This window comes from Benincasa hispida, chromosome 10 (genome assembly GCF_027475165.1).
Source record: "Benincasa hispida cultivar pf3 chromosome 10, pf3_genome.v1.1, whole genome shotgun sequence".
Classification (NCBI taxonomy): domain Eukaryota; kingdom Viridiplantae; phylum Streptophyta; class Magnoliopsida; order Cucurbitales; family Cucurbitaceae; genus Benincasa; species Benincasa hispida.
Window position 1 is genome coordinate 47,511,531 of NC_143487.1, and position 9,442 is coordinate 47,520,972.

Sequence of the window (9,442 nt, forward strand, 5' to 3'; positions counted from 1 at the left end):
GCAGAGCTTCGTGAAGGCACAACACACAACCAAGGCCATCCTCGACTATGTGCATTCAAACCTATGGGGTCCTTCACCTTATCAATCATTGAGTAGTTACTTTTGTTGATGATTACTCAAGAAAGAGCTGGATCTATTTCCTTAAATCTAAGGATTTAGTGTTTGAAAAGTTTAAAGAATGGAAGGTTATGGTTAAGAAAATGTCTAACTGTCAGATTAAGTGTCTTATAACAGATAATGGGCTTGAATATTGTGCAGAAGAGTTTAATGTTTATTGCAGACAACAAGGCATATCTAGACACAAGACAGTTAGGTATACACCCCAGTAAAATGGGGTAGTAGAAAGGTTAAACAAAACAGTAATGGAAAGGGTCAGAAGCTTACTATCTGATGCTATACTACCTAAGAAGTTTTGTGCAGAGACAGCTTCATATACAGTCTATACACTGAATAGATGCCCTCATGCATCTCTTAACTTCTAACCTCTGAAGAAAGATGGACCAAAGAACCACCTAACCTGAATAACCTGAGGGTGTTTGGCTGCACTGGCTATGTTCATTAGAGTAAAGGGAAGCTTGCTGCTAAAAGTGTATGTTTTTGGGCTTCATAGAAGGTGTTAAGGATTTTAGAATGTGGCACCCTATTGAGAAAAGATGCATAACTAGTAGAGATGTGATATTCAGGGAAGAAGAGATGTATATGCAGAAAACTAATCCAAATGTTTCAATACCTCAAGAGAAGAGTGATACAATTGAGGTGGAGCAAGTTCTAGTTCCTACTTCTGATCCTTCAAGCTCTGAATCACACTTTGATCAACTACCTCATCAAGAAGAAGAAGTAGAAGATACTATTATTGATACTGAGCAAGAAGAACCAGAATTGAGAAGTTACTGCCTAACTAGAGATAGGCAAAGAAGAAACATTGTCTCACCATCAAGGTATGAAGACTACTTAGCTTTGAATACTACTGTTTTGTCTAATGATGCAGAACCCTCAACCTTTCATAAAGCAGTCAGTTGTTCTAAAGCTAAGATGTGGATAGAAGCTATGAATGAAGAGATTGATTCACTTGTGAGAAATAATACATGGGAGTTAACATCCTTGCCAAAAGAATGCAAACCAATTGCATCCAAATGGGTGTACAAGCTGAAGGAAGGGTTTTCTAACGATCAAGGACCTAGATTTAAAGTTAGGTTGGTTACTAAGGGATTTACACAGAGGCCAGGTGTTGATTTTAATGAATTTTTTCCTCCAGTGGTTAAACAGACTTCTATCCAATTATTATTGTCGATTGTGGTTCAAAACAACCTAGAGCTGGAGCAACTAGATGTAAAAACAGTTTTTCTACATAGCTTCCTAGAGGAAGTTATCTACATGAGCCAATCAAAAGGGTATGAGGTCAAAGGGAAGGAAGATTGTGTGTGCCTACTGAAAAGATCTATCTATGGCCTCAAACAGTCCCCAAGATGCTGGAACAGAAGGTTTAGTGACTTTGTTCAGAAGAATGGTTCCTATAAAAGCTCTTATGATAGCTGTGTTTATATAAAAGCTCTTATGATAGCTGTTCCTATGCTGGAACAGAAGGTTTAGTGACTTTGTTCAGAAGAATGGTTCCTATAAAAGCTCTTATGAAGTTATCTACATGAGCCAATCAAAGGGGTATGAGGTCAAAGGGAAGGAAGATTGTGTGTGCCTACTGAAAAGATCTATCTATGGCCTCAAACAGTCCCCAAGATGCTGGAACAGAAGGTTTAGTGACTTTGTTCAGAAGAATGGTTCCTATAAAAGCTCTTATGATAGCTGTGTTTATATAAAAGCTCTTATGATAGCTGTTCCTATGCTGGAACAGAAGGTTTAGTGACTTTGTTCAGAAGAATGGTTCCTATAAAAGCTCTTATGAAGTTATCTACATGAGCCAATCAAAGGGGTATGAGGTCAAAGGGAAGGAAGATTGTGTGTGCCTACTGAAAAGATCTATCTATGGCCTCAAACAGTCCCCAAGATGCTGGAACAGAAGGTTTAGTGACTTTGTTCAGAAGAATGGTTCCTATAAAAGCTCTTATGATAGCTGTGTTTATATAAATACAGAGTCTTATACTCATCCTATCTACTTGCTTTTTTATGTGGAAGATATGCTTCTAGCAGGAGCAACAATGAAAGAGCTGAACAAAGTAAAAGATCTACTGAAATCAAAGTTCGAAATGAAATACATGGGAAATGCAACAAGAATACTTGGCATTGACATTATTAGAAACAGAAAAACAAGTATTCTAAGCATTTATCAGTCACAATACTGCAGTAAATTGTTGAAAATGTATCAGATGACAGAGGCAAAAGTTGTGACTACTCCAATAGCCAACCATTTCAAACTTTCAGTAGAGAATTCACCTAAAGATTCAGATATTGAGCATCAGTAAATTATGTCAACAGTTCCTTATTCCCAAGCTGTGGGAAGTTTAATGTATTTAATGGTGTCCACAAGACCTGACATAGCCTATGCTACTAGCCTGGTGAGTAGATACATGGCCAATCCAGGTAAGAGGCACTGGGAGGCTATAAAGTGGATTATGAGGTACCTAAAGGGTACTACTAATGCTAAACTGAAGTACCAACAACTATCAGACAGTGAACTAGAGTTGGTTGGTTATGTTGACTCAGATTATGCAAGAGATCTAGACAAGAGGAGGTCATTATCGGGGTATGTCTTCCTATTTGGAAGATGTGTCCTAAGCTGGAAGGCTACCTTACAATCAGTAGTAGCTCTTTCTACTACTGAAGTAGAGTTCATAGCATTATCAGAAGCAGTGAAGGATGGCCTATGGCTAAAGGGTCTCCTAAGTGATTTCGGAATTAAACAAGACACAGTGAAGATCTTTTGTGATAATCAGAGTACAATTCATTTGTCAAAGCATCCAAGTACCATAACAGAACAAAACATATAGATGTGAAATATCATTTCATACGACAGTAGATAAAAGCTAAACAGATTGAAGTTCTGAAAGTTCATACCTCAGAAAATGTCTCCGACATGTTGACAAAAACAATCACTCAGCTTAAGCTCCAAAAGTTCCTTGATATAATAGGGTTTTAGCTGAGAGACAAAGGTTAAAGCAGAGAGACAGTCAGATCAGAGAAGCTGAAGGAAGCATGAAGTTCATTTCAAGGTGGAGATTGTTAAACAGAAGTGAAATTAACTTCAGTCGGTTATAGATTTTATTACAAACCTAGCTACCTTTAAACACTCTGAATAACTAATTTGTAAAGAGAGAGAGAGCAATTGTAATTGAGTGATTACACTATCTTGAAGCAATCTTGAATAAAACTCCGTCAGCTTCTCCGTGGACTTAGGCTTCCCTTGGCCGAACCACGTAAACGATCGTGTTCATCTTCTTCTTCTTATCGTCTTCCTCTTTCGTATACCTCCCTGACCCAAACGATCGTGTAGCTTTAGCAAACGATCATTTAGCTTTTACCTAACGATCGTTTACTTTTTCAAGCCTCATCGTGTAGACGACCATCGTTTAAACGACCTTCAGTAAAGCTTCATCGTCTAGACGACTCCTGCCTTATCGTCTAGTAAACTTCTGCTTTACCTCCATCGCCTAGACGATCGAAGACTCCTCACCCCAGCGAATTCCGGAAGTTTCCCGGCGTTCCTCTCTTTTCTTTTCTCTCGATTCTTTCTCTGCAAAAGGAAAAGAAAAGATTAGTCAGTCGAAGGGTTTTTCCAGCAGAAGTTTGTGGTTCAAATCTCAGCCATTAAAGTGTAAGGCCGAGATCGTACATCACACGGTTTGTACATCCTGCACGTGACCTAGCGTTTGTGTGAAGTATCGAGGGGTATCCGATAGTCGTGTAAGGGTCATCGTTCACTCTAAGCCCGAAAAGACTTTGCATATCCGTCTTGCTTTCTGCCTACTTTCCGCATTTCAAGCCCAACAATTAGCAAGTCTTAAATTTCTTTTTTCTTGTTACTATTATTTATATATTATTCTGAATTTAAAATTTATATTTTCTAATATGATATTAATTGTTATTTGTGTTTTGAATTTTAAATTTCTTTATTATTTTATTTTAAAATTAAATTTAAAATTTTGCGATAGGTATATTTGTATATAATTTTAATTTTGAAATATAAATTTTCAATAGGTAGATTTATATATTATCTTACTTTTGAATTTTGAATTTTAATGTTTACTACACTTAGAACCAATTACATTTTTATAATATATAAATTTTTGTCTATTTAAATATGCATTTACTCGTATTTTGATATTTTACCGTTGTTGAATCTAAGTCGACATCATTTAAGGCGAACGAACCTAGTGACGACAACATTACAAATTAAATTTGGACAACATTTGAAGCATTAAAATAATTGTATTATTATTAATTTTGCATATCGGGACTTATTTATGTTAGATGAATGTATTCTTTCGAAAAATTGGTATTTAAATATTTGAATACATGTTATATATATTTTTATATTATAATGTAAGAAAAAACTACATTATACTTTAAAAAAACAAAAAGAAATATAAGAAAAACATTTTAAGAAACAGTTTTTGGTTCTTTTTCTTTTTTAAAAAACAAGAATAAAAATAGTTGAACATATTTCTACTTCTAATCCTCGAAAAATAAAAAACATTAAATATAAAACATAAAACATAAAACATGAAACCAAAACGTTATATCAAATGTGACCTAATCAAATAAGTTTGTTTCTTACAAATGGGAAACGTCAACTGGAAAGATAAACAAAAACATTATCAAAATGATGCCTTATTAGTTTCCCTTTTACAATTTTATAAAAGAAAATGGTGTGTTAAAATATATATTTACAGTTTCTTGAGAGTGATTAAAGAAAATTGGGAAAATTTTGACATCCTCCCTCTCGAGTGCCCTAAATATTTTTGCTCACATCCTTCTTAATATTACCCCTTAATCTTTTAACATTGTTTTAAAACTATACTTGAAATAAGCTCGAAAAAATGAGACTTAAGATACTTTGATTTTTTACCCAACATTCAAACAAAGTTTCTACATATAGGTATTTTTAAAATCATTGATAAAGTTTAATAAATGTTATTTGAGTTGAAAAAATTTACATTCCGAACAATTGGGTTGTGTTTAAAAAGTCTTTCAACTCAACTCAATTCAATCCATGAATACTCCTAGTTTGTTCCTTTCTCTCTTTCCCTGTTTTCGTCGGTTACATTGTGACAGTCTTGTTGAATAATCTTTCATCTATCTAACTATAGAATTATATATATTTTTTTACAGTCATTGAGGTCGGAGCGAGTAGAGAAAAAATGAGGGCCACTTAATTCAAAAGTGATGTGAAGTGAAAGTGAAAGCGAAAGAAAACAACAAAAGTTAAGGTGGAATACACTTTCAATGACGAAGTGGACAAGATGGAAAAGAATGACGGTGGGAACTTTAATTTGGTTCTTTTTAGTTTTTTGCTTTTTTCCATTACTATTAATTATCACATTTTGCGTGTCTCATACTCTCACCAATCTTCTTCATATTACATTAGATCCACAAAACCATTATTTTCTCTTTCGTGTGAAAAATTACAAATTTCACACTATTTTATTTTAATTCCATGATCTCTTTAAACATACATTTATTTTACAACCTTATATTTCTTATTTAACTAACCGAGTTGGTGTACTGTATTATACTATTTTAAAAAAGTAATCTCTTAATTCAATCGTATTTAGTAGTATATATGGATTAGGTTGGATTGGATTGATCTGGTTAGGTACTTAAAATATGAGGAAGACCCAACAAGTATATGTCAATATGTCAATATTAGGGACTTGAACACAGGATATCCTAAACCAACCTACTCTAATAAACCTTAAGTATTTGAATTAATTGGTGATTTAATTAAGATTTTCCTTTTTTTTTTTTTATTCCTTTGCGTTTTATTGTTGCTCCTTTGTGTCATCCTTTTGTAGGTCCTTTTCTTTTCTATCTTATGTTTCAATTTCAAATGATCAAATTCTTAAAGAATTTGCAAATTAACGACGAATCGAATGAAAACAAAAAAAGTAAAAGCCACCCAATTTAAATTGTAATAAAAGATTGAAAAAAATCTAACTCAACTTAACCCTTAGAATTTGAGTTGGATAGTTGAAATTATTTGAATTATCAAATTATTTAAACATACCCCTAATTAAGTTATGCTAAAATATACTCCGTAAACACTAGAATCAAATTATGTACCCACAATTAAATTTCTAAAATTATAGAAATAAATGTAGGAGCTATTTGAGACGCTAAGATGATATAGGATGTAGAGAATTTTGATGTTTGGGGAGTTCTGATCGAGTATGAACGATCGAATATAATCAAGTATGTAAGCATTGAGATGATATACGATACATGGAAGAAAAATGACGGTGAGATACAAAACATGTTCTGAAAATAGGCCCACAAATAATTAAAATCGATAAGATATGATAATGAATCTCTAAACATGATATAGGATGTGTGGATATATCGTCCCATGTTGGATCCCAAACAGCCCGTAAAGAGATGTAATGAAATAATGGAAACACAATTTATTTAATATTATAATATTTGTGTTTTGTTTGGCGGTGACCGGAAGGGACATTGGGCAAAGGCAAACGACAAACTACGATATGTACTACTTTCTCTCTCTAGACGACAAAACCAGGCTGTAAATATTTAATATATATATTGAAAAAAAGTAAATGGAGGGTTAGGTAGCACGTGAGTAAATTGTGTGGAGTAGATGCGATAAGCAACACCAATTATTGTTAATTTCCAAAATATCTCTTTGTCGATTATCAAACCATTTTACTCCTCCTCGTACGCCGCCGTTTTAGCCATACATTTTCATTTACAAACCCTTCATCTCCTCATCTTCTACATCCAAACAACACTCGTTTTTAAATGCTGAATTTTATGACTTCTTTTTTTTTTTTATTAAAACCTAAAATTGTTGATCTAAACTATAATTTATGTCCTTTTTTGGGATTCAATTAATTTTCAAATATTGGTTACATAGATTATGTAAACATTTTAGTCAATCCAATGTCGTGAAAAAGTATTCCTTCTTTTAGAAGGATAGTTCGAAAATGGATGAGTTTGGGTTTAAAATTAGGATAGTACAACCTTGTGTCGATGGATGAAAAGAGAGATAAGAAATATGATATTCCTTTTTATATACTACATTCAATAAAAATATATGTTGCTCTACTTTTCAAGGAAAATAGGTTCAATGAGAATAAAATGAGAGCAAAGAGACATTGTCCTTTGCTATATATTTAACATGTTTCTGACAAATGATATTGAAAGGTGCATGCATGAAAAGGACAAAGATAAAAAAGAGATACATACAAAAAAGGACGTGGAGAATATATGTTCACGGGTAGTTTTTATCATCTCAAAATCAATCAACAATGAGAGAATTAGTAACTCATGTATCTTATAAAAAATGTGAAGTATTTTCATCTTTTTCAATGTGAGATCATCGACCGGAGGGTATGTAAATAAAAGTTAATATCTCATAGGTCTCCAATTATGTTACAATATCCAAAAAGAAAGAATAAAAGAGAAAATGGAAAGTCGGCGATTGAATCGGTTAAGGATTATTGTCAAGGTTGTTGGGAGAAGTTGAAGTTTAAAAAGAAAGAAGAAACCAGAATGGAGGGCAGTGAAGTCTGAATATCAGAAGTGAGGAAGGAGAGCTCTCGAGAGTGGGAGTTCAGAAGTTTTTGTCGTGGAGAACCCATTGTACTGTGCCACTCATCGTCTACTTATATTAAGCGATCATGTAGCAGAGCTCATCGATCGTGTAGCATTTGATAGGCGATCGTATAATGTTGGATAAGCGATCGTGTAGTTCCTTATAAGCGATCGCAGGTAGTGGTGGGCGACTGTCTAGTGTTACTCAGCGATCGTGTAGAGACTTAAAGTGATCTTATAGTATTCTGTAAATGATCGTTTGGAGTTGTTAAGTGATCGTCTAGTCTCTGTTTGTCTCTTATCATTTAATAAAGAGTTTGTTCATCGTTTAGTTCCTATTTCGGGAGATTGAACCACTCGTTACGCTAATAAAGAATTTCAAGAATTAGTTTCCTAACAATATCATACAAGATTTTTTCAAAATAAAAATGAGAAAAATTGCCAAAATAATTTAGAAGATTAGAAGAAAAATAAACAATAAAATATTATAAATAAAATAAAATATTGAAAATAAAAATAAAAGTAAGTCTATAGATGGGATCTAAATAGTAAATTACATGTTTTTCATTAATAATGAAAAGGTATCATATAATAATTCAGCTTTTGTTTTTCAAGAAAACAAAAAATCAGCTTTTGAGTGAGGGAGATGAAAAAGCATTCTAGATTTTGTTAGGAGAAAAATATTATATAATTTAATCACGTGGATTTAAAAAAATAAAGTGTTGATTCCATGAAAAGATTTTGGAGACCCACTCTCTATTATCTTAATCTTAATAAACATCTTCCAATTTGAAAATGCAATCAATATTCTTCATTGCCCATCAACTTGCTTATTTTTTAGTTAAAAATTTTAACCTAATATTTGACTAAAATGAAAAGAACCCATTAAAGTTTTAGATATAAAAATTAAGTTTTTATTTTATTTTATTTTATTTTACAAATTATATATAGGGGAAGAATCAAATATATGAACTCAAGAATGATAGTATAAATTTTATGTCAATTGAATTATACTCATGTTGACTATAATAATGAAAACTTAAAGTGTATTTGATTTAATTTTTTAAAAGTTTAATTTTGTAAAAAAAAAAATATTTTAGAAAAAAAGTTAGAGTGTTTAACAACCACTCAAAATCGCTTTCGAAAAATGAGTTTATTAAATATGATAATTTGAGAGAAACACTTGAAATCATTTTTTAGAAAAATGTGTTTTTTTAGTGTTTAATGGTTAATTTCTCTCTAATTTATATAATACATAAAATTGTCAAAATATCCTCACTAGTCCTCTACCTCTCACCTCACTCCACCATGGTTGGCACCGACTTTCATTGCCCTCTGTTGGCCACAAGATCAAAACCTACTTTGTGACCACCTTGGACAACCAACTTTGCGCAACCAACACTAAAGACTAATTTTGGTAATCAACTCTGTCTTTTGATTCCAATGACCACCTTTGGTAATCAACTCGGACGGTTTAACTATGGTTAAGATGATTCAGGGATCAAAAGATCCTCTTTTGGAGGTGGTTGATCAGGTGACTGATATTAAAAATCTTATAAGTTTGTGTCAAGTGGTAAATTTTCAATACTTTCCAAGGGAATTCTTCAGCTCATTCATTGGCTAGAAAAGGCATTGGAGGTTCGAGTTTTCCTCCTGTTTTGGAGTCCCTATACCTGGGCCATTTTTTTTTTTTTTAATTTCCGACATGTTGGCCAATTAA

The 9,442-nt window shown here is 32.8% G+C and overlaps 1 pseudogene; it reads left to right on the forward strand.

Moving 5' to 3' along the window:
• The first annotated feature begins 2,420 nt into the window (after positions 1-2,420).
• Positions 2,421-2,942, forward strand: LOC150033411 (secreted RxLR effector protein 161 pseudogene; annotated as a pseudogene).
• The last annotated feature ends 6,500 nt before the right edge of the window (positions 2,943-9,442 follow it).